This window comes from Chelonoidis abingdonii, chromosome 6, assembly GCF_003597395.2.
Source record: "Chelonoidis abingdonii isolate Lonesome George chromosome 6, CheloAbing_2.0, whole genome shotgun sequence".
In the NCBI taxonomy this organism is placed as follows: Eukaryota; Metazoa; Chordata; order Testudines; family Testudinidae; genus Chelonoidis; species Chelonoidis abingdonii.
The window spans coordinates 63,331,576-63,356,597 of record NC_133774.1 but is presented as its reverse complement, the minus strand read 5'-3'; the positions used below and the strand labels follow the sequence as shown (position 1 = coordinate 63,356,597).

The 25,022-nt window shown below is 41.7% G+C and overlaps 1 long non-coding RNA gene across 1 annotated transcript in view; it reads right to left on the bottom strand.

The window, feature by feature from the left end:
- Positions 1–25,022, bottom strand: part of LOC116835665 (uncharacterized) — a 136,071-nt gene that overhangs the window by 5,581 nt on the left and 105,468 nt on the right. The window lies entirely within an intron of this gene.

The following is a 25,022-nucleotide window of genomic DNA, read 5'->3' as shown; positions in this document are numbered from 1 at the left end:
TCGAACTCCAGTCTGACTACTCGGCACTGAACCTGGCCTCCATTAATAATTCTGTTTTCCCAGCTCCTTAGAAATACTGCCTACCAAAGCAACTCTTAGAATAAGGGTGACGCTCTGTGGCGAGATGGGATAAGTACAGTTTCCTGTCCCTTTGTTTTCTTCCCCTCTTTGTTTGGCAGGCTGTTAAAAGTGGTGAAGTTTTGTTTAGCGCTGCTTGAATAACCTGCATAGTGAGGGAGTTTTGCAGGGTGGCTCTGAGTTGAAAAATATAGCAAGTAGAACAGCACAATGACTGCACAGTCCCTTAAGCAGGAATGTTTCATGTAACATCACTGTGTCAGCTTGATGAGGAAACACATTCATCAAGCTGTATTGAGCATAATGAAATTACATTCTTAAAAGGACGGTCAGTTTAAAAACAAACTTTGATCAGAATTTCTTTTGAGGTGGTGTGGTATATTACACCCAACGTTATTTTAATTGACAAATTTAGACAAACTTTTTTCTCTCTCCAGGCATTTTACAGAATTGTCTAATCAGTTTTGTTTCTCCAGCTGATCAGTTAGCCAGTTTCCCATGTTAGTGTAGGCCGTTCATGCAGCAGGGGAGAAAAGCATTTTTAAAATATAGGAAAATGTGTTTGTAATGCCCCAAAATTGGCAGGGGGATTCAGGGGCAGGGGTAGTACCAGCAATTCCAACTAATTTTTTGAAATGAACTAGACTTCAAGTTAGTAGATCTCCAATTTTAAGTTGATGGAATTGCTAACACAAAGTACAAAAATATATGGGCTAGCATTGTTTTACTAGTAGCTGCATTAGGAGAATAATAGCCAAAGAATTGCTCATGGGCACCGTTGTCAACTTGCCTGGTCTCTGGCCTTCCTTTAGAACTGAAACGGCACTTGTTAGGGTAATGAAAATCTCTGGCAGTTTTAGAGTGAAACCAAATGAGCATTGTGGTCATGCGGAGCTCTTAGTAGCTGTTAATATGATTGTTTAATATGGATTATTGCTTCAGTGAATGAAGGATATTGCTATTCTGTCTAGAACGTCACACCAATGGCTACCATCACACCTGGAGGATGGTGTCAGTAAGTAATGCAAAAGTCATCACACAAAGATTCTATTGTATTTCCCATTTGCACAAGGTGTATATGGAGCCTAACTGTGAGATCATTTCTAAACAAGAAATTATTCATGTATCATATGCAACTGTGTATCTCCTGAATGGTGGACCATACAAGTTTGATCTCTGTTCTGCAGCAATACTTGACTGATATTGTCTGCTGACTAGGAGTACATCCTCAAAGCAGGAGTTTGCTGTTGGATAGTGAACATAAATAAGAAGAAACTCACTCCTCCTTTGTGCCTCTGCTGGTTGAAGGGATTTGTTCAAAATCAGGTTAAGAATTTTGGTGTTCCTTCTCATTGTGCGCTTTTCATGGGAACCAGATATCAGACATGGTACATGTGGTGTTCATATGTTTAGAGCTGGGTCAGCATTAGGCACAAGCAGATTAAGCAATTGCTTAGGGCCCCAAGTAGCTCAAGAGGCGCCCCCTATTAGCTTTTACCTGTGAATGTGTGATGGCCCCCCAAAATATTACTGCATATGGCCCCCAATGGGCTAGCACTGCTGTTGACAGCTTGTGTTGGCTGGGTCCTTATGCTATGGTGGCCTGAATGTAACAACACATTCAGTGTTGACCATTAAGCTTAATTACTGCAGTTGCCACTTCACAGGGATCTTGTTAGAGATGTTCCATCATTTGCTGCTTATGGAAGCAGCACAGACCCATGATCAAGTATGAAGTCAGCAGATGATCAGTTTTGCCACAATGGAGACTATAGTGTAGAAGTATCAGAGGGGTAGCCGTGTTAGTCTGGATCTGTAAAAAGCGACAGAGTCCTGTGGCACCTTATAGACTAACAGACGTATTGGAGCATAAGCTTTCATGGGTGAATACCCACTTGGCATCTAACAAAGTGGGTATTCACCCACGAAAGCTTATGCTCCAATATGTCTGTTAGTCTATAAGGTGCCACAGGACTCTGTCGCTTTTTATAGTGTAGGACTTACTCCACCTGGATTCCTTTTTTCATTTCTCCCTGTGGAATGGTCAGTCTACCCTGTATTTATTACTCTTCCTTCCCAACCCTTTTACACTGGACCTCCTTTTGTGTAATAGCATTTTAAGAGGGTACTGTTCTACAAGTTTGTATGATGTACTTATTTTCATCCTGCTGTGTAGCATCCTGAACTCTTTGGATAGCAGGGGGAAATATATGTAGTTCTTATTTTGTATTCAGCTTCAACAAGATGTTATCTCAAAACTAAAATGAGCCTTGGGAAAGATCATCTCTCTTTAAACTAGTTGAGAGCAAGAGTCAATTTATTCTTATTCCCCCCCAACCAATTTTTTCCCCAATCAGTGGGTATATTTCAGGCATCAGTGTGAGCACAGCACAAGTTGCCATTCTGGAAGCTGACGGTTGACCCTAGTGGCTTCTTTCCTAACTTTGTCCCACAAACCGCTCTGAGGTTTTTTTTTTTAATCAGATTGGCCCGAATGTTATGTAATTGATTCCTCTATTTTAAGTAAGTCAAAGAACGTAATTATTTGAAAACCATTGTGACATCCCTGAATTCAGACATGATGATGAGCAAACAACTTTTCTGTATGTGTGTCTGGTTTTTTTTAAAGGGCAGCTGTGTTTGTTTGCTTCTCTCTCATTATCTCCAGCCAAATGTCTGGAGGAGGGAAAAAAAATCCAAACACATAACAAGCATTTCTTGGGTCAGCTCTGATAGCTTAATATAGCCACAGGCTTGCTTGAAACTGCTAAGGCCAAATTCATCAGTACTGTAAGCAGGCACACTTTCATTGAACTTCAGCAGGGCTCTGCTTACAGCAGGGGTAATGTCAGAGCCCTGGTAAAGCTTCTCCTGTTGGATGTTCTCTCCAGGTTGCTGAGTCTGGGCCTCATATAATGGGGCTGGTTGCCCTTAAGCTTCCCTTGGTCTGAGTAGGCTGCAGCAGTGTCTCTTTCATTGGCCTTTCTGGCACACTTCCTGGTCACCAGCTCTCTGTCTGTTAGTTCCTGTTTCTGTGAAGTAGTCATGGCCAACTGCCCTAAATCCCTAGGCTCAGTGACGACCCCGTCCAGCAAGGAAAGTTGAACCATAACAGCCTGTTTGTTTGACCAGCAAATATGCAGATATTATATATGTTGCTGCTAGTACATTAGCAAGACCTAGGCAATTTCCCTATAACATAACTGGCTACAGTTTCCACTGCTGCTCTGTGTACCTTTTTCGTCTCTTTTTTGAGATTTGCTTCTCTCTTGGCAGAAAGTGCTTGTGCCAAATAATCCTCCTCCCTCCCATGCCCATGTTCCCTTTGACTCTATCATACTCCTCCTGAGCTCTCCAGAAAGCAACAGAGCTAGGATCAGAAAGAGGTTGTCTTTCTAGATGTGCAGTGCTACTTTTTGCAAGCACCTCATGATAAATACTTCTGCACTGCTCTGTTTTCCAAGCATTGTGCAGATAGCAATTTACTAATCACAATCCCACAGTGAAGCAAATATGAGTAGTATCCCCACTTTACCAATGGCGGAACTCTTAGGGACAGCTGAAGTGCCTACGGTGCACTGTGGTCCTGTTGAATAAGTGTGTTATGGAAGATGAAACTCCCATTACTTCCCCTTTGCAGTTGCTTGTAAGTTTGACAGACCAACTTATTTTGGGCTGAAACTTCCAAAGCAGGCTTTTATTTGCCTGTCTTTGTGTTGAAAAGGTATCCCATAAAATAAATGGGACATTCTGCACCAGTGAACTGATGCTGTTAGAAACCTTGGTGAAATTCTCGCCACATTGTCTTTAATGACAAAACTCCCATTGCCTTCAGTGGGGCCAGGATTTCACTCCTGAACTTTCAGATTGTTCTGACATTTGGCTGATCTCCTGCAATAATTGCTTTCTGGGGGCAGGAGTTGCATTTAATTTAATATTTGGGCATATGTATGACTATATAATCTAGATGAGATTCCAGGATTGTCATCTGTGTCACTCTGAATCACAGAGTCTGAATTAGCATAAAGTAATGGAGTCAACTATGAGCATGGGTGAGGTTTTTTCTGTTTAGACTATCAGCAGGTTCAATCATTGCTTGGGATTTGAGGTCTGTCATCATCCAATTTTTAAATTTTCAGCCATTTTTGGCTCCCCCACCCCCACATGAATCTGAATTGCACCCTTCTGACAGTGTGGGCTTTCAACTACTAGTAAGAATTGATTTGTATTGCAATACATCCTAGTTATGAAAATAACAATGAAAAATGATTTTTAAAAGTGTCTTTATGTAGGATGAATTTATGCTATATCTTTTTGTTTAGAAAGATTTGACTGAAATCTCTTAGAGGTACCTGAATTGTGAATATGACTAATTTCCATGCTTTTCATTAGTCATTTGCCAGTCTGAACTCCATAAGCTAACAAGACCTTAAGTTACTCATTAAAAGTCTGAAAAATGCATTGTAAATCGAATACTAGTGGCCATAAGGTGGCGCAATGAGCTACCATATTAAAAGGCCATTGGGAGTAGAAGTAACCTCAGAGTCTGGTCTCAGGGCTTCTTTCTAGACTTATAGAAAGTGTCAATTTGTGCACTCTGGGAACTCCAGGAGAAGCGTTCCATTTAAAAGATTATCTAAGCAGCACTTAACAGTGCTATACAGCTTTAAAGTGTTACAAAAGATGTCCTGATTCATTTTAAAAAAAATATTAAATACTCTTAAATTTAAGATAGGATCAGGATTGAGACTATTGAAGTCAATAAGCGTTTTGCTGTTGACTTTAGTTATAATAAAATAAGGCCACACTTACTCAAGATAAAAACAAACCAAAAAAAAACACAAGAAAGGGGAAAAAGTTGATGCTTCAATATCAATGTCCTCGAGAGCTTGCCCTGCCTGAAGGGATTGTACAACCACAGCTAGTAATGTGGTTACTCACAGGAAGCCCCAAACCCTGTATGCCCAAACCTAGGACAACTTATGGAGATTTATAAATGATCTTAACTTTTTGATATGTACATCTAAACAGGGCCTCTTGAGATGGACAGTGATTTTTGTATGAATAAAATGAAACTAAGTGATGCAGCCCATGGGAAAATGATAATATTTTTTTCTCCTGGTCAGACAATGTGCTCTTCCATCTCTGCTGGCCAGAGAAAAGAAACCAGGTGCCAATGCACAAGAAGGAACAGCCAGAGATGAAATGAGGCCAAGGAGGACAGGTGACACCCAGGAGCCATGTCACTACTATGGTGACAGTATATATGCATAGACAACAGTGCAAACTAGTCAATCCCTTTTTAATATGCACTGTTTTACATATGGATGGCAGCTGATCTGCCATCAGGTATGTACATGGTTACTTGTCACTTGATTGCATATTTAAAAACAAAGTGTTAAATTTGCACAAGCTGGTTTCATTAACTTTATTCAAATAGAACATCACAGTAATTCATAAGCTGTGTCTCCTGAAGTACATCAAGTGTATGTAAAATCCATAATAAAATTTCATAAACACAAAACTTCCAAAGCTGCCCTTGAAATAGAGAGATGAGTGTGGCCCAATTACAAATACTATTTCATGTCTCCCTCATCCATTGCACTGTGGAAATCCATTTTGTGGGTGCATGAAGCATCTCAGACTGCTGTTGCATGTGCAGATCTTCCCCTAGTAAAGGAAGCCCTTTCTGGTTGCGTGTAGCAATCAAGCAGTATCTTGAGTCCAGTCCTGGTGCAATGGCTTTCCTCTGTCCTTGCAGACATTTGTGGTGCAATAATGCAGACAGCATTAAAAACATTGGCATGCAAATAGTTTTGATGGCAGCCCTATTGAAATCTCAATCTGCCAACTGCTCATTCTTGACCATTCTGCAGCTACTGAGCATCTAGTCAAACCTTTTGCCAGGGCCTCTGTGGCCAGGGTAAGGTTTCTTAAACAATGGCAAAATGGGATATGCAGAGTCCCTTTGAATAAGGGGAGGACAGTGACTCTATTTATAAAAATGTCAGTCATTAGGAAAATCAAAAAAGCACCCTGCCACTATATCCCATGCACCCTGCCACTATATCCTGCACCCTGCCACTATATCCCATGTTTTCGTCCATGAACCTGCCTCCATGGTCAGTTAGGTCCTGCATAACAATGGAGTCATACCCTTTGCAGCTATGTAGTCATGTGCTCTTTGCAGAGGGCAAACTCATGTGCACATGAGTCCCATCGATTCCCCAGTGCACTTTGGAAGGCCTATTCTCTCAAAGCTGGCAATGGTTTCAGGAACACTGATTTATCCAAAGATGGTGGGCATAAGCACAGTCCTGATCACCTCACGAACCTTCACCACAAGTCCCACAGTTGACTTGCTAACACACAACTAGTTGGCCACAGACCAGTAGCAGTCTGGGGTAGCTAACTTCCTCCAGATGGCTATAATAACCCACTTCTAGACTTGCACAGCCTCTCTCATGCCTGTGTCCTGAGACTGGAGGGTCAGGGCAGGCTGATCACACAGCTCCAGGAATATCTGCTTCTTTGCAAAAGTTCTGGACCCATTGCTGGTCATCCCAGATCTGCATGACTGTGACCCTAGCAATCTCTGCTTGTGGTCCTGCTCCAGAAATGCTGGTCTACATATGGGGAATCTGCAGTTAGAGCAATAGACACACGCAGCATCAGCTGGGTCATGGCTGCTGTCTCTATATTCCCCTCCAAGAGGACCGTCAAGAGGATAAACACTGCTGCCAACATGTCCATCAGCATCTCAGAGATGCTATGCCTGATTGCTGAAATGAGAGCAACAGCATAAGCAGGAGATGTTCTTCCACAGGTGATGGATCCATGTTGCTGGGAGCATGCAGACTCTGAAATGGCTTGGCTAAATGTGTTGGCAGGCTAAGATCACTTCAAGTCAAATTCTGTGGGCTGGATGGATAAGTTGTCCCACAATAATACGTTTTTGAACTAAAGCCTAGAGCATCTAGCTAGCAAGAGTGCTAAGAGCCTGGGGATACACTCCCAGAAGCAACAAGGTCTTGACTTGAGTCTGGATAGTACGGCATGGACATGTTGACCTGGACATGGGTATGAGACTTGCGTAGTAATGCATTGTGGATGCTCAAGTGCAAGCTTGGCAAGAATGGGTCTGAAGTTGTGGGTCTGCTAGACTTGGCTTTACAGTGTAGTGTAGACCTGCTCCTACAGTAAATTCCATTGGGAGCTTGAGGTGGGTGCCAAACTGCTAGCTAAATTCATGCAAATACAGTATTTCAAAAGCCTGTCTAAACATCTCACTTGAGAGAAGCGCATTTTCTTAACAAGAAACTAGCTGCTAGGTGAGAATTAACAGTTGTTACAAGACATGCCTTGCGATACTATGTTATATGAATCTGAGCAGCTAACAGTGTACAAATCAGAGCTGGAATTAGATGTGGTTTAACTGATAGCTTTACACTGATCTAGTTATCACAATCAATGGGCACGATTCTGCATAAAACAGTGGATATTTGCAGGGCTAGTGAAAATCATTTCCCAAATGAAGCCTCTGTTAATTGATTAATTGGTTAATTTGTTAATTAATTCAGTCAGTGGGCAGGGCTATCAAGAAGGCCAGGGCTTTATAAAGCAGTGCACAACCGACCAGGGAGCTTTGCCACCAGGGGCTGCTAACAGGGAGTTTCACAAGGGAGTTTAGAAGGGGAGTGAGAAGGGGGCAAGGTTCGTTTGCTGTTCTTTAAAACCTGTAAACTAAACTACATTCAAAACTTCTTGATTTTAAACAGAACCCTTTCATTAACTAGGTAGCTGCAGAAGACAATGCAGGCAGAAGCCCAGCAGCAGAGTGGGGGCTATCCAGTTTACTGTATTGAGTGCAGCATGTGTGATTACCTGCCCTGGGGTGCAAGGAGCTCCTGGCTCTCAGAGACCGTGTACAGGCTTTGGAGGCCAAGGTGGTGGCAGAACTGGATGAGCTAAGGGAGGCAGAGAGGTATATTGATGATGCTTTCCCGGACACTAGAATTATCCCACCTCCGGTCAGACAGTCCCTGCGCTGTTGAGGAAGATGAAAGGCTCAGGGAAGCAGAGCAGTCAATACGAGGAGAGGGAAACCTTCCCATAGTTGGGAACATCCTTCCAGATGGTGTTAGGGTATCCTCTCGCACTGAGGTTACCTCTCCGGGGGAGGGAACTCCAGTTTCTAGGAAAAGGCAGGTGTTAGTAATGGGAGATTTGATCATTAGAAACCTAGATAGCTGGGTTTGTGATTCCCAGGAGAATGGTATGGTGACTTGCCTGCGTGATGCAAAGATTGTGGATCTCTTGAGGCCTCTGGATAGACTTATGTGTAGTGCTGGGGAGGAACTGGTGGTCGTGATACATGTAGGTACCAATGACATAGAGAGGGGTAGGAGAGATGTCCTGGAGGACAAATTTAGGCTGCTAGGAAAGAGACAGAGGTCCTGGATTTCAATGGTGGCATTCTCAGAAATGCTCTCTGTTCCACGCACAGGGCCAGGTTGGCAGGCAGAGCTTCAGAGTCTCAATGCATGGATGAGACGATGGTGTAGAGGGGGAGGTTTCCCCAGTTCCTAATGAATCTACACTTTTGGGATGGGGCGAGCCTGTACAGGAGAGATGGGCTCCACCTAAACCAAAGTGGAACCAGACTGCTGGCACTAACATTAAAAAGGTTGCGGAGCAGTTTTTAAACTACGAGACGGGAGAAACCCAACTGCTGCAGAGGAGCACGTGGATCGGACAGAGACTTCTCTTAGAGGAGAGTCTATTGATAGAGATCCTCTAGGTTATAGTCAGGAGCAGAGGATGGAAGAGGATAATGTAAAGGCCAGATCAGACAGGAAACATTCACATAAAGAATCGGACACATCAGAAAAGGGCAGATAAATAAACAGTGACAAGTTTTTAAATTGCTTGTACACAAATGCTGGAAGTCTAAATAATAAGATGGGTGAACTAGAGTGCCTTCTGATAGGCATCACAGAAACCTGGCAGACTGAGGACAATCAATGGGACACAATCATTCCAGGATACAAAATATATTGGAAGGACAGAACAGGTCATGCAGGGGGAGGGGGAGTGGCACTATATGTGAAAGAAAATGTAGAATCAAATGAAGTAAAAATCTTAAGTGAATCCACATGTTCCATAGAATCTCTATGAATTGTAATTGCATGCTCTAATAAGAATATAACATTAGGGATCTATTATCGACCACCTGATCAGGATAGTGATAGTGATGATGAAATGCTAAGGGAAATTAGAGAAGCTATCAAAATTAAGAACTGAATAATGGTGGGGGATTTCAATTATCCCCATATTGACTGGGAACATGTCACCTCAGGATGAAATGCAGAAACAAAATTTCTCTATACTTTAAATGACTGCTTCTTGGAGCAGCTGGTATGGGAACTCACATGGGGAGAGGCAACTTTTGATTTAGTCATGAGTGGAGCACAGGAGCTGGTCCAAGAGGTAACTATAACCCACTTGGAAATAGTGACCATAATATAATAACATTTAACATCCCGGTGATGTGAAGAACATCTCAACAGCCAATGCCGTGGCATTTAATTTAAAAAAAGGGAACTCTGCAAAAATGAGGGGGTTAGTTAAACAGAAATTAAAAGGTACAGTGACTAAAGTGAAATCCCTGCAAGCTGCATGGACGCTTTTTAAAGACACCATCATAGAGGCCCAACTTAAATGCATACCCCAAATTGAGAAACATAGTAAAAGAACTAAAAAAGAGTCAACATGGCTTAACCATGTAAAAGAAGCAGTGAGAGATAAAAAGGCATCTTGTAAAAAGTGGAAGGCAAATCCTAGTGAGGTAAATAGAAAGGAACATAAACAGTGCCAAATTAAGTATAAAAATGTAATAGAAAAGCCAAAGAGGAGTTTAAAGAATAGCTAGCCAAAAACTCAAAAGGTAATAACTAAATGTTTTTTAAGTACATCAGAAGCAGGAAGCCTCCTAAACAACCAGTGGGGCCTCTGGACGATCGAGATAGAAAAGGAGCGCTTAAAGACAATAAAGTCATTATGGAGAAACTAAATGGATTCTTTGCTTCATTCTTCACGGATGAGGATGTTAGGGAGATTCCCAAACCTGAGCCAGCTTTTGTAGGTGACAAATCTGAGGAACTGTCATAGATTGAAGTGTCACTAGAGGAGGTTTTTGGAATTAATTGATAAGCTTTACAGTAACAAGTCACCAGGACCAGATGGCATTCACTCAAGAGTTCTGAAAGAACTCAAATGTGAAATTGTGAAGCTATTAACTATGATTTGTAATCTGTCCTTTAAATCGGCTTCTGTGCCCAATGACTGGAACGATTGGCTAATGTAACACCAATATTTTCAAAGGGCTCAAGAGGTGATCCTAGCAATTACACACCAATAAGTCTAATGTCAGTACTGGGGAAACGAGTTGTAACAATAGTAAAGAATAAAATTGTCAGACACCTAGAAGAACATAAATTATTGGGCAAAAGTCAACATGGTTTCTTGTAAAGGGAAATCGTGTCTTACTAATCTGTTAGAGTTCTTTGAAGGAGTCAACAAACATGTCGACAAGGGGGATCCAGTGTACTTAGATTTCCAGAAAGCCTATGACAAGGTCCCTCACCAAAGGCTCTTACGTTAATTAAGTTATCATGGAATAAGAGGGAAGGTCCTTTCATGGACTAAGAACTGGTTAAAAGACAGGGAACAAAGGGTAGGAATAAATGGTAAATTCTCAGAATGAAGAAGGGTAACAAGTGGTGTTCCCCAAGGGTCAGTCCTAGGACCAATCTTATTCAACTTATTCATAAATGATCTGGAGAAAGGGGTAAAAAGTGAGGTGGCAAAGTTTGCAAATGATACTATACTCCTCAAGATAGTTAAGACCAAAGCAGACTGTGAAGAACTTCAAAAAGATCTCACAAAACTAATTGATTAGGCAACAAAATGCCAAATGAAATTTAATGTGAATAAATGTAAAGTAGTGCACATTGGAAAAAATANCGGTCAAAAAAGCAAACAGGATGTTAGGAATCATTAAAAAGGAAATACAAAATAAGACGGAGAATATATTATTGCCCTTATATAAATCGATGGTATGCCCACATCTTGAATACTGCGTACAGATGTGGTCTCCTCATCTCAAAAAAGATATACTGGCCTTAGAAAAGGTTCAGAAAAGGGGAACTAAAATGATTAGGGGTTTGGAGAAAGTCCCACATGAGGAGAGATTAAGACGCTAAGACTTATCAGCTCGGAAAAGAGGAGACAAAGGGGGGATATGATAGAGGTATATAAAATCATGAGTGATATGGATAAAGTAGATAAGGAAAAGTTATTTACTTATTCCCATAATGCAAGAACTAGGGGCCACCACATGAAATTAATGGGCAGTAGGTTTAAAACAAATAAAAGGAAGTTCTTCTTCACACAGAGCACAGTCAACCTGAGGAACTCCTTGCCTGAGGAGGTTGTGAAGGGTAGGACTATAACAGTGTTTAAGAGAGAACTGGATACATTCATGGAGGTTAAGCCCATTAATGGCTATTAGCCAGGAGAAGTAAGGAATGGTGTCCCTAGCCTCTGTTTGTCAGAAGGTGGAGATGGATGGCAGGAGAGAGATCACTTGATCATTACCTATTAGGTTCACTCCCTCTGGGGTGCCTGGCATTGGCCACTGTCGGTAGACAGGATACTGGGCTAGATGGACCTTTGGTCTGACACAGTATGGCCGTTCTTATGAAAGTGTTAACAAGCTGTGCAAGAACCACAGTGCCAGATTCCCAGCTGCAATGCAGGCCCTCTTTTATAATTTTAGCATGAGGGTCTCCCCATGTGGTATAAAGCCAACAAGGTGTTCTGTCTCTGGTATAGGAGAAAGGTGTGGCTGCCAGGTGGCATATTCCAAAGAGGATACTCGCTTCATAAGCACTGATGAATCAAAAGCAAGAGCATCTCAGCTGACCTGAACTGTCACAGTGGGACACACGTTGAGGAAGTAGGCTTTCTAGTAGCCCAATGTTATGCCAAGTTGTGAAAAATGTTTGTTAGGTTAATTATTCCTTTCTCTCTAGCCCATGGTGACTGCATTGAGCCATTCCAAGAAGAACCTACGTATCACTTTTTGGTGGTGGTTGTTTTTTTTTATGAATTTTCCCTAAGCCAAGGGAATAACAGCATTGACTAGCGCCAGCATAAATCAGACAAGTTTTCTGCAAACTGTCCCAGGGAGTTCTGTCGGTTCACCTCTCCCTCTTAACTGCAGCTCCTCTGCTATTTCTTTCCTGACCTCTTGATTTAAGACTATCCATTGTACTAACTGTGGGGTGACTTTTATGTGGTGGACAGGTGTCCACTGGGGAAGAAGAGAACATTAAGTTTGTATGTGGTAGGCTTTTCCCCCTTAATTCAGTTACTTTAGTGCTTGGTAAAAGATTCCAGCCTCTCAGAGCTGGAATATGGCAACACCTCACCATGCTTTATCACAGAATAGATACCCCACAGACAAGCACAAGTGAAGCTACAGCTCCCCATTCTGCCGTTGTGCCTCAGCCTTGACTTGGAGGAACAACCTCTGCTGATGAGGATTGTTCAGCTTTCAGTCCATCCACTCTTTGCCCTATCTGTTAAAATTACTACCGTTGTGCTACCAATGGTGGCTTATGTGATGTGGACACCTCTTTAATAGGAACTGAACAGGAGTAAGAAACCTATTTCACAAGATTCATCATATTAAAGTCTCCATACAGGATGTAAAGGTGCATTTGTCACTTTAACCCTTGTACTAGTGAAGTGCATGTAATACATTAGACACAAGAAGCTTTCCATCAGGTTAAGGGACATGGTATTGTCAATCTGTGGTATAATAAATTTCCTTGTTTAACGAGCCAAATGTCAATGATTAGAATGATCATCACTCTGACCCAACTGGAAAAGTAAACTCTGCTTTCGTGGTTAGTCATATTTACTGAACAGCACCTGCAACATACTGGAGGATGAGCTCACACTCATGATACATTTGTCCCTGTTTCTATAGCCCTTACAACGGAAGCTCCCACAATTTCTCATTTGTTTTTACTCCAAATCCTTTGTAACAAAAGAGATCATCAGCAGTTCTGACTCAGACCATTAAGAGCATATTGAGAAATAACCTTAGGTTTCTCAGAAAGCTAACTTACGTCAGCAAGCAAAAAGGTAATACAGTAACAGTCATAAATCTTAACCCATGTCCACAACTGATGATTGCTTAAAAATAATTAGGACAATAGCATTTCCGTACCTTAACCAAATGAAGTAGTTTGGCTTCCCCTCCCCCCACAAGTCTGCAGATTGGTGTGCAGTTTTACAGCAGTCTACTTCCCAAGATGTTAGAATTACACATATTCTGTAACTTAGGTTTAATTGTTTCAAATTCATGCAGCCCATCATATTTTATTGATCAGCTCTCTCCAGTAATTGACAAGGAAATGAGTGTTCCACATAAGGCAATATGGATAAACAGAGAAAACAATAAGCTCCTAGGAAAATAAAAATCTTATTGTCCTTTAAATTTTTATGAGAGCAGTAGCAGTGCTCCTTTACCTCTATTTTACTTGGGCTCCTCCAGGAGGTTAGAAGGGTATTCCTATTTAATATTTATATAGAAGCAGAGAGGTCTACCCATCTCAGGGTGTCTGTGTAGCTTCTATTAATACAAATGCAATATATGCAAGAACTGGGGTCAGAGTAAACCTCAGAATAGTGTCTGTAAATTCCAGAAGTTTCCTTGATTGACAATCTTGTTTTAAAAAAAAATCACCAGTGCTGTCAATCCAGCACTCTTATGGGAAGGGAAGAATAGGCTAGTGCTTGTTTCATGCATCCTCATGTTACCACCATAATCCGAGCAACCAGTAAAGGGCAGTGAACAATCCTCAATATAGATTAATGTTTCACTTGTTTTACAGATACTGGAGTCTGCAGAGCTACCAGGCAACTGACATCTCCAGGCTGCTCCCCAGCAGAAGCTATAACCAACCTGCACTGCGACCTGCTGCAGACACCGACCATTTGAAAGTTTTGTCTTAAGGGTTTGACAGGCAGCAGTCTGATGGCTCCTGATTGGCTCTTTGCCCTATATAAACCCAAGGGGCATTCCAGGAAGTGTCCAGGCACCAGAGTGGCTCCTCAGTAGCTGCCCTTGTTGGGATCCTGACAGTCTGACACACTAAACTTACCCACATCTGTGCTATGCTATTATGTAATATGTTTGAAATACCCACTAAAATAGGTTTTGGGGGCCCTTATTGGGGTCCCTGGGGTTTTGGGGCCCCTGGAAATGGGGTTTTGGGGCCCCTGGGGTTTTGGGTGTCCAAAAATATTTCCCATTTTTGATCCATTAAAAATATGGAATCATTTTCTTTTCATGACCTTTACAGGGTGAAAAGGAGACTGTGGGCCAGACAAGAGCAGATGCAGGAATTGTTTCATTGACCAGAATGATGGCAACTCTTTGGGACAGTGGAAAGTTGAATCCAGCCTTCTAATGATGTCGTTACTAATGTTTATATTGCGGTAGTGACCAGACGCCCTGGATCAGGCCGACAGATTATGACACAATTCTTATGGGAGGGAAGCACCTGTCTGGTCTAAAATATTTTGCTGTTGGCGATGTTTGGATGGTGATGGGGACTAGTCTAATCATCATAGCCAACAAGCTCCTTACATGGCAATGGATTATTAATTATTTAAGTTCCTGAACTACGTTTATTTAAATATATTCGGACTAATTAAGCACCAACAGTCACACCAACGGACTAAAAGTCCTACTAAGTTTTAGAATGAGAGCATGGTTTTATATAACGCAGCACCAGGTGTCATAAGTAGATAGGTAAGGTAAGGGTTAAGTTTCTTTTACCTGGAAAGGGTAACCAAACACCTGACCAGAGGACCAATCAGAGAACTGGATTGTTTAAAGTCAGGGGCGTGAATTTGTATACTCGGTGTCTTTTTTGTTTTCTCGGCTGTGAGTAAACAAGGTTTCCTCCTAACTCCTTCTTATTTCAAATATTATACCAAAAGTCTGTGAGTACAAAGGAACCCCAAAGCAATTCGGCTATGAGGAGCTTTGGGTTGTACGAATAGATGTGGATGGCTGTGTCTTTTGTTGTTTTCTCGGCTGTGAGTTAACAAGCTTCCTCCTAACTGCATCTTATCTCCAAGTGTCTCCTACACATCTGTGAGTACAAAGGAACCCCCAAGCGATTCGGCTATGAGGAGCTTTGGGTTGTATTTACATGTATGTGGATTGGTTGGACTGGTTTAATTGGGCTATCTTTTAAATCAGACTGTTTCTTCATATTTTCTTATAAGCAAGAGCCTGTATTGAGTTTCTTAATGCAAGATTATTGTTTTATATTTTCTTTCTTTTTTTATATAAACTTTTCTTTTAAAACGTGTGGAAGTTTCTTTTCCTAGTGAGGCAGAGGGGGGAGGGAAAAGCCCAAACTCTCTGTTCTCGCCTTCCTAATTGTCCCAGGGCGGGAAAGGCTATAGGACAAAGGGAGGGGGAATTTCTTGTGTGAGCTGACTAGGTAAATACCTAGCCTCGGGGAAGCTAGATTGCTTCTCCGGTTGTATTCAAGGAGTGAAGCGTAGCATTGCACCGGCTAACCCAGAAAAGGGGGGGAAGCTGGGAGAGGAGGGAGAAAGAGACCCAGGGCTCTGGGTCTTGGGGGTTCCCCAAAGAAAGGGTTGGGGACACCAGAGGAAAAAGGGGAGGATCCGGCCCTATAATTCCGGACCTGGTGGCAGCAAAAAATATCCAAGCTGGTAGTGAGCTTGGGGGAGTTTCAGGTAAGCCCCAAATTTAGGACGCAAAAGTCCAGGTTTGGGACAGGTCCAGATTGGGGACTCCTGGGACTGGAGGCTATTCCAAACACCCTAAAATCCTTGGGTTGAAGGTGCTATAGGAATGCAAAATATCATTTTGAGGGTGCCAAGCCATGGTAAATGGAAACCATTATTTGCATTAAAATTACTGCAGTCAGAAGTGAAAACTCTTGGCAGTGTGCAAAGATATTTTATAATGCTGATGCAAAATTGGTGTGAATCAATCCTATAATTTAAATGGGCATGTCAAGGACTTTTGGCATTTAATATTTTTCTTGTACACTCCCCAAATTCTGTAATAACAATTTGGAAAGTTGAATACATTTTCTTTCCCTATGATTTAGTCTTGTTACATTTGGCATTTTGCCATATTTCCAATGTGCATAATCTAATTACTTATCTACGTATTTCTATGGCCCTCGTTACCACAATGTTTGAGCACCTCACAATCATTGGTAGATTTTATCCTGGCAAAAGCATGTCAGGTAAAGAAATGTTCTCTCCTTTTTACACATAAGGAACAGGGTCCCTTAAGTGACTAGCCCAAGCCCACACAGAGAATGTATGTTAGAGCCAAGAACTGAGCCAAGTCTCCCAAGTTCCAGGTTTGGTGACCTAACCACTATGTCATGCTTCCTCCCAATAAGCCAATCAATATCTGTTTCGCTTACGTTTTCAATACTGTAAGTTCTTTGGGACAGATACTCTCTCCTTCTTTTGTGTTTGTAAAGTACCGAGCCACTCTGAGTGTTATTACACTCTAAATAAGCTGCCCTGGGTCTCGTTGATTTCAATGGGGGTTAGTGTCAGGATATGCTTGTGCAGATACAATTGTATGTTTGGGACCATGGGCCAGATTATCACTTATACTGGGGCAACTTTACACTGCTAAGGAGTTGTAATGAGGCCTTAACGTACATTTTTACCTACCTTAATGTGCTTTGACATTGCCAGAGTTATGTAAAGGGGCCCTAGTGTAGGAGAGAATAAGATCAGCCTTAAGACTGCAAGCTCTCTGGGGCAGGGACTGTCATTTCTGTTATGTTTGTACAGTGCCTAGCACAACGGGGCCATGACTGAGTGTGGCTTCTAAGAGCTACTGTCATTCAAAAATAATCTAAAATGCTATGAACAAGAGTAGATTTTTTTTCCCTTATTCATGGCAAAGTATATGTCACTTGTTATCATTAAACACTAAGCGACCTAACATGAAAATACAACAGCTTTTTGAGATAGCAACTGACCATCAGAAAGCCATCTATATTTAGCATTTGCCCAGACTGTAAATAGCTTTAATACAACTATTTGGCTTTCACCTAAAATGTTAAAATGACTTGAGAAAGGGCAGACAGTGTTATAACTAAGAGATACACGTCCTGTGTGTCTTCTAACAAAGCTTTATTATTTCCAAGCACTATTTCAAGCTGTGTTCTTTCTAATATTAGAAATGTACTGAAAAGATGGACACATATTGGCCAGACTCTTCTCCAGGATTATGCATGTTGGTTAATCTTTGATCCCCAGTGGCAGTTAGCAACAACAGCCTTCGGAAGTGCTTTTTAAATTTTTTCCCCATGAGGGCTAGGTTAATAGGGAAGACTTCTCCAGGAGGCTTGCCAGTTAGCCTGGAGAGTGTTTTGCTCGGAATAGTTAGCTTGCTGTGCCTACTCTAAAAAGAATTTGAGCATATGGTATAATATGCACTTAGGTTTACAAAGACGCAGCCTAGATTCACATCCCAGTTTGAGTTGAAAATGCTGTGTATGTGATGCTCCAACAATGTGAATAGAACATACTTGCACTAGAGATTGACCAGAGCTGTGATATTCTGTTTCAGCTACACTCTTTCTCAAATTACCAAATCTGATGATTATCATAGTTACCATCCCTATGAAAATGGTACAGTTGCAGGGTTTACAGTTTCAGCAGGTGCAAGGAGGCCTAGATGTGAAGGAAAGAGCATGGAACAATGTCAGAGGTTAGAGAAGGTTAGAGGAGACTTAGAAAAGAGCCTGGATCAGAAGCAGAAGCAGAGCAGTTTTTCAGATTAGTGAGTGAGACAGAAATCCTGGTAAATGAGCTTCAGTTAGAGAGTTTAATAAAAGAGGAGAGATACTGACACCCCACTCATCTCCCGTCCCCCAGAATAATATTAAAAAAAAAAAAGTCCTTAGGTTTCAGTGAATCCTGAAATCTTGTTTTTATGGCCTTAAATCAAATCCAACCTAACCATTCAAATATAACTAAACCAACGGAGTGTAATTCTTATGTTGTTGTGAAATTGTGTGAGGCAAAAAAGTCTTTCCTGGAACTCTGTGTCAGGTAAAAGAACAAAAATTTCTAGCCTGGCATTATCAAAGATGTGTGAGCCTTAAGTGTGCAATTCCTTGCTTACATGCACACAAGCAGCTCTGATTTGCATTTGCTCAGGTGAGAGTTGTGTGCCTAAACTGAGTACATGCATTTAGGCATGGATGGCTTTCAAAATTTGCAACTAACTGTCCAATATATTTATTTAAGATGAAGCTTTCGTGAGCCAGCCAAGAATGAAAACTGAGGCTAAATGAAGGGGTCTGTATTGTAGTAGGGATGAGGGGATCAAGCACTGGCCTGAGACTCAGGATTCTGAGGTTCTATTCCCAAGTCTAGCACTGGCTTCTTGGATGACTTTTGGCAAATCATGTAATTGCTCCATGCCTCAGTTTCCCTATCTGTAAAATGGAGGATAGATACTTTAGATTTACTGATGGAAAATGATATACAAGAGCTAGGTATTATTTATTATTGTTGAAGAGCCTTTTTCTTACCACAGACGTTTGCACTAATATTGCTCATTTCAAGTGAAAGTTAGTGATACAGTTTGCTATCTGTTTAAAATATTTTTTTCTCAAATGCTTCTCTCCTCTCCACAGTGTATCAGCATTCTGTGTGCATCAAAGATCGTACTGACATATCCAGACGGATATTTTTAGCATGATAGAAAATAAAATCTTGAGAAAGGTCAGTCCTTTCACTCTGCTAATTAAATTGCTATGGAAGGAGATTATATCATGATGGTGACCAAGAAAATAACTGAAATAGCATATACAAATCTCCAGTAGGTGGCTGTTATTAAAATGCAGGCATAAAAATGGCTGGCAAGAAAGAAAGAAATATGCTACTATTTTGTCCATGAGTAATTCAAACGACCATGATTATTTTTTTATTTGACTTTCTTTCAATTCTTCAGCATCTCAGCCCCTTGAATGAGACCCTCAACAACTCACAAGATCAAAGCTATAATAAATATATTCTTAAATCTACATACCAACTCTTAATTTAAATTACTTTAAAGATACCATAACAATTAAAAAGATGAAATACTTTTGGGTGACATCTTTAACCAGAATTCCAAAATTGAATGTGATGAATCCAGGGTCAGATGATTCAGTAGAAAAAGGTAACTGGGCCAAAATTTTCACATTTGGGTGCCATCAATTAGGCACCTAGAGTAACATTGGGATTTAGGGTGGGAAAGTCTGTACTAATTAGGGTCCCAAGTCATGTAAACACTTCTGAAAATTTTACCCCTAATTTCATATTTTGTCACCTAATTAAGCTGTCTAATTTTCAGAGACACAGAAGAAGTCACTAACTGTCAAGGCCTGGTCATGGGCAGTCAGACTAAGTGGTTACAGCCAGAGTTCAGTCACAAGTAAGCTGGGTCAGGGTATCAGCAGGTCAGAGGTAAGAGACAAACTGGAGATTAGAACCACAAATCAGAAGTCAAAAGCTAAGCCAGGTCAGGATATCAAGCCAGGGGAGCAGGAGACATACATGCCAACACAGGGTGGATCCCAGTTGTTCAGACAGCTTCCTGTTCCTACTGCTGGCTTAAGTAGTGCCAGTGGGCCAATCGACTTCTCTTGGACTCCACCAATGGGACATCTGGAGAGGAGCCTCAAACTGGGGCTAGGTCCTGGGTCAGCAGTTGTCAGCAGGCTGCCAAGTGGAGGGTAAAGCTTGGCTGCTCCTATGGACCTGGATTTGAGGTCTGTGAGTCATGACACTGACATGCAAATGTGAGGTCTTTGTACTAAATCACTCTGCCTGATTTTCCCTCTGCAAAATAGGGATAATCAGTCTTACCACCTTAATGTTTGTAAAGAGTTCTAAAAATTGTAACTTTTCAGAGTTTCAAACTAGAGGGGTGTAAAATTTGTGCAAACCATTTCTGTGATTGAGCACAGTGGCAATAATTAAATGTGCAGCCTGTTGCTGTGTATTTCAACCACTTACCTGGTAAGAGCAGCAAAGAGTCCTGTGGCACCTTATAGACTAACAGATAAGGTGCCACAGGACTCTTATGCTGCTTTTATAGATCCAGACTAACACGGCTACCCCTCTGACACTTAACTGGTAAGGGTTAATTTAACTGTATTTTAGTCTGTGCCCTCTCTGCAGGGTGGAAAATTCTAAAATACAGCTTTATCAAAATCACATCCCAATAAAAAGTGAAATCTGAGTTAAAAATTGACTGCAAACAGGAATTTAAATATGATTCTAACTAAACCAATTTCAAAGCTGATCTGGCTGGCTATTGAGGATGGGATCAAATTGTTTATGAAAACTAGTTTAAAATCACGCTCCAGCCTATCTACATTTAGCTGGAACTGTGTTTAAATTGCAGTTGAGTATTTGTAATATTGAATCTAGAAGCCCCAAATGAGTCTGGGGCCCCATTGTATTTGGCACTGTACCGACCACATGGTAAGAGACAGCCTCTGTGCTGACGAGCTTAAAATCAAAATAGACAAGACAGACAAAGGGTAAGAGAAAGGAAATCTGACTATCTCCAGTTGATAGATGGGGGACTGAGGCAAAGAAAGATAAAGTGTGTTGCTAAAGGTCACATACGAAGTATGTGGCAGAACCGGGAATCAAACAAAGTTCCTGAATCCAGTCTGCTGAACCCCAAGATCATTCTTCCTCTCTGGGAACAAACTGTGTTTTCAAATAGCTTCCAAAGTCCAATAGCGATAGGAGATTTGTATTCTGGAAATATCCTGAAGATGTTTGGGTAGTTTCCATGGTGGTTTGTCTGAGTGACTCTTATAGTCAGGCAATATGCAAATCCTTTGGCACATACAATTTATTCAATGTATTCAGACACTATATTCTGAATACTAAGTGTCACTCTCTCTTCAGTGAAAGTGATTTAATTTGAATATGTTGCTTAACAATTAGGGTTATATGTAAATCTTGCACTTTCATGTACATTTCAAGTAAACTGTTCTGTTTTTTAATAACTCTGTATGAGACATTGAGCCATGAGCCATCTAGCCTGACCAGTGCTACTCCAAAGACAGACAATGAGGGAGAAAAATGCACCTCTGTTCTCAAGTGAATATTTAATTTCTTGCCCAAATGCATGGGGATGTGCTGCACACTCCCTGCCCCTCCACCTAACCCTCAACTCTTCAATATTCGTTTGAGTAAGAACAATTAAGATACTTTCTCCAAGTGAAAGTCAACTGCAAATCTCCACACACTAGATCAAAATCTTTCAGCCATCACCATTAGAACTACCATTGAAACAAACATGCCTGATTCTCCTCTCACATGTACTGGCTTAAGTCAAAAGTGAATCAGCAGAGTTGCAGAAAAATATGAGGTGTAAAAACCATAGGAATCAGGCCAATAATTTTTAGTAAGTACTTTGGTCTCTATTGCCTTGATTTTTATTTTATTTTATTTCACTCCTAATGTAATCCTAGGATCATTCACTTCAGCTTTATCTAATATTCTAGAACCCCCACATCCATTCAAACTTTCTCCAAGCATCTGATCCTGTCATCCTTACTCAGACAAGGTGCCTACTGATTTCATTGGGAGTTCTACTTGAGTGAAGACAGTGGGTGAAACCTGGACCACTGAAGACCAAACTCCTATTGACTTCAGCAGGGCTAGGATTCCACCCTGGATCTGGCCACAACTCCTCTCCCCCATTCTTGATGAAGATTCAGAAATATGTTGACATTGATGCTAACAAATAGTAAGTATTTAATATGCAGACTTTCTCTCTCTCTCTCTTTTTTTTTTTTTTTTAAATCAGAAAACCAGAGGTAACTGCAGCAGTCAGAATCTGTTATGCTAGGAATGGTCGGCTATCATGTTAGCATAAAGGATTCTGTGAGCTGTCTTTAGTTCACTGATAGGAATCTTGCAAAATAAGCATCCTCTGCACAGAGTTAAGCAGACTATCCAAGTCAGCCTGCTGGATTAAGAGAAGGAATACAAATAACAAACCTTGATTGCAAGGTTCCCAGCTCTTGCAGGGAGGGAGCAGCCAGGGAATTAACCTCAGGGCTGATTTTTAATAGAGAGGACAATGAGCCAGCTTCAGTTAGTAGGAGAGAGGTTATAAAGATTAAAAGAAATACTTCTGAATCAAAATGAGTCGGCACTTCTCTCCCAGGAACCATGTAGGAAAAAACATGAAATAGCAGAGAGAGAGAAACTATATAGAAAATTAAATATTTAGGGTGAAATCCTAGTCTCCTTGAAGTCAGTTGCTGTTTTTCCATTGTTTTCAGTGGGGCCAGGATTTTACCCAGAGGGTAAAAGAGGTTTTGTTTTTTTTATAATATGGAGATATTCCTATCTCATAGAGCTGGAAGGAAGGGTCATTGAGTCCAGCCCCCTGCCTTCATTAACAGGACCAACTACAGATTTTGCCCCAGCTCTCTAAGTGGACCCCTGAAAGACTAAACTCACAACCCTGAGTTTAAGCAGGGTAATGCTCAAACTACTGAGCTATCCCTCCCCCTTTTTAAGATAGTAAAGATAAAATAACTACTAGTCTCTTAAACTGGGTTTCAGCTTGAGAGGGAGCTTTATTAGAACAAAATATGAGACTATTTTTGTACATAGGCGATACAAGTATGGAACTGAGGGCTACTGCAGAGTATGAAAGGAGCAAAATTATATTAAAAAGAGAATACTCAATACATCCTTTTCTATGGCTGATACATAACATGAAATGCCATGGAGACACTGAGACACAAAATGTAAATCTGGAAAGATTAAAATTCTTCTAGCCTACCTGTTCCCAAGTGGATTGACCGACTCTGACTATAGCTGCTGTTTGGAGGGACCTGGCTGTGATCTGATACAAAACAGCATAGTGAAAATGAACAGAATACAGGTGCTCACGTCAGGAAACAGTGTTCTTGTTCTGCATGTCAGTGAGTCAGTGCAGAGTTTTTAAAGGGTAATGAGTTTGACCCAAATATATTGATATCTCTCTGACATACATCTAGCTGTGTTCCTGACAGATAGAAGACAGGAGTAAACAGTGAGATGAAGACTCACCCCTGAAAGTGGTGATGACGGGCCAGGAGCGGCTCTATGTTTTTTGCCATCCCAAGCATGGCAGGCAGGCGGCTTTCGGTGGTGCACCTGTGGGTGGTCCGCTAACGTGGATTCAGCAGAATGCCTACGGGAGGACCACCGGTGCTGCACCATCGGCATCCTGGCTACCAAAGCTGCAGGACCAGTGGACCTCCTGCAGGCATGCTGCCAAAGGCAGCCTGCTGGCTGCCCTCACAGTGACCAGCAGGCCGCCCCCCCGTGGCTTGCTGTCCCAGTTACACGCTTGCTGCCCTGGTGCCTGGAGCCGCCCCTGTGAAGGGCAAGAACTCCTTTGCCAAGGAGTTTGCTAATGAGGATGGGGCAACCTTTCTAATAACTCTCTCATGATTGGCATAGGATGAGGGCCTCCACATCCATTGCCCCATGACCAGTGCTAAGGGATGCCTTCCACTAACATGCATGTCTTCTTTAAGGTAGAAAAAGAAAAGAGTTTGTAGACCTACAGACTTGGAAGAATCCATCTATTTTCCCTCTTGGGGCTTCACAGGAGAGTTACTCTAGCACAGTGGTTCTCAAACTGGGGGGTCGGGACCACTCGGGGGTCGCGAGGTTATTACATGGGGGATCATGAGCTGTCAGCCTCCACCCAAACCCTGCTTTGCCTCCAGCATTTATAATAGTGCTAAATATAAAAATAAGTGTTTTTAATTTATAAGGGGGGTTGCACTCAGAGGCTTTCTGTGTGAAAGGAATCACCAATACAAAGGTTTGAGAGAGGCTTTAGTAGCTGTGTTATACCAAAGAAGGTGGAATGGGTGTTTGTGAGGGGGAGGGTTCAGCCCAGATACTGTGGTGAAAGGGGTATATGTGTGTGTGTGAGAGAGAGAGAGAGAGAGAGAGAGAGGGGATTGGCTTAGCTATACTGTCGTGACAGGTGCAATACAAAAAGCTATCTTGATAGAAGCTGGAGTTATGGCCCATCAGAACGCACTCTTCCCCCATTATGGCTTTCAGTGGCAATTGTACTTTCTTATGTCTAGGACAGTCTGCCATGGAGCTGACATCTGTGGTTTAGCCCATAAGGCCATAGGGATATGGCCAGTTCCTCCTGTGACAAATAACTTTATCCCACGCAGTATCTTTGGGGCCCATTGTTTTAAAGGAATGGCTTATATATGATTTTGTTCTACCACGTGGGGGAGGGCTACCACAGCTCCTCCAAAAACTAAAAATGGTGGGTGGTGGTTAAGGCAAATCAGCCAGTTCTAACCCACCCAGAGAGGTACCACCTCCTGGACAGGTTTGCATGTACTAGTTCAAACTAGATTCTCCAGAGACCAAGAGACAAAGAAAGGACTTTTGGATAAAGGATTTTAACTGACTTGGGTCCTTCTTTCTGATCCAGCAAACAGGCAGGACTTTCTGCCTAAGTGGGAGCCCCAATCCTTTCAGAAGGGAATTGACATATTAGGCCCTGTCATAAACAGATAGCTAAGGGTTAATGTTTCTTTCACCTGTAAAGGGTTAACAAAGGAACCAAACACCTGACCAGAGGACCAATCAGGAAACCGGATTTTTCAAAGCTTAAGGGAGGGATTTTGTGGGTGTTTCTTGGTCTTGGGTCTTTGTCTGTTCTGTGCTCTCTCAGCTATGAGAGGGTCTATTTCCAGTCCTTCTAATCTTCTGTTTCCCAGTTGTAA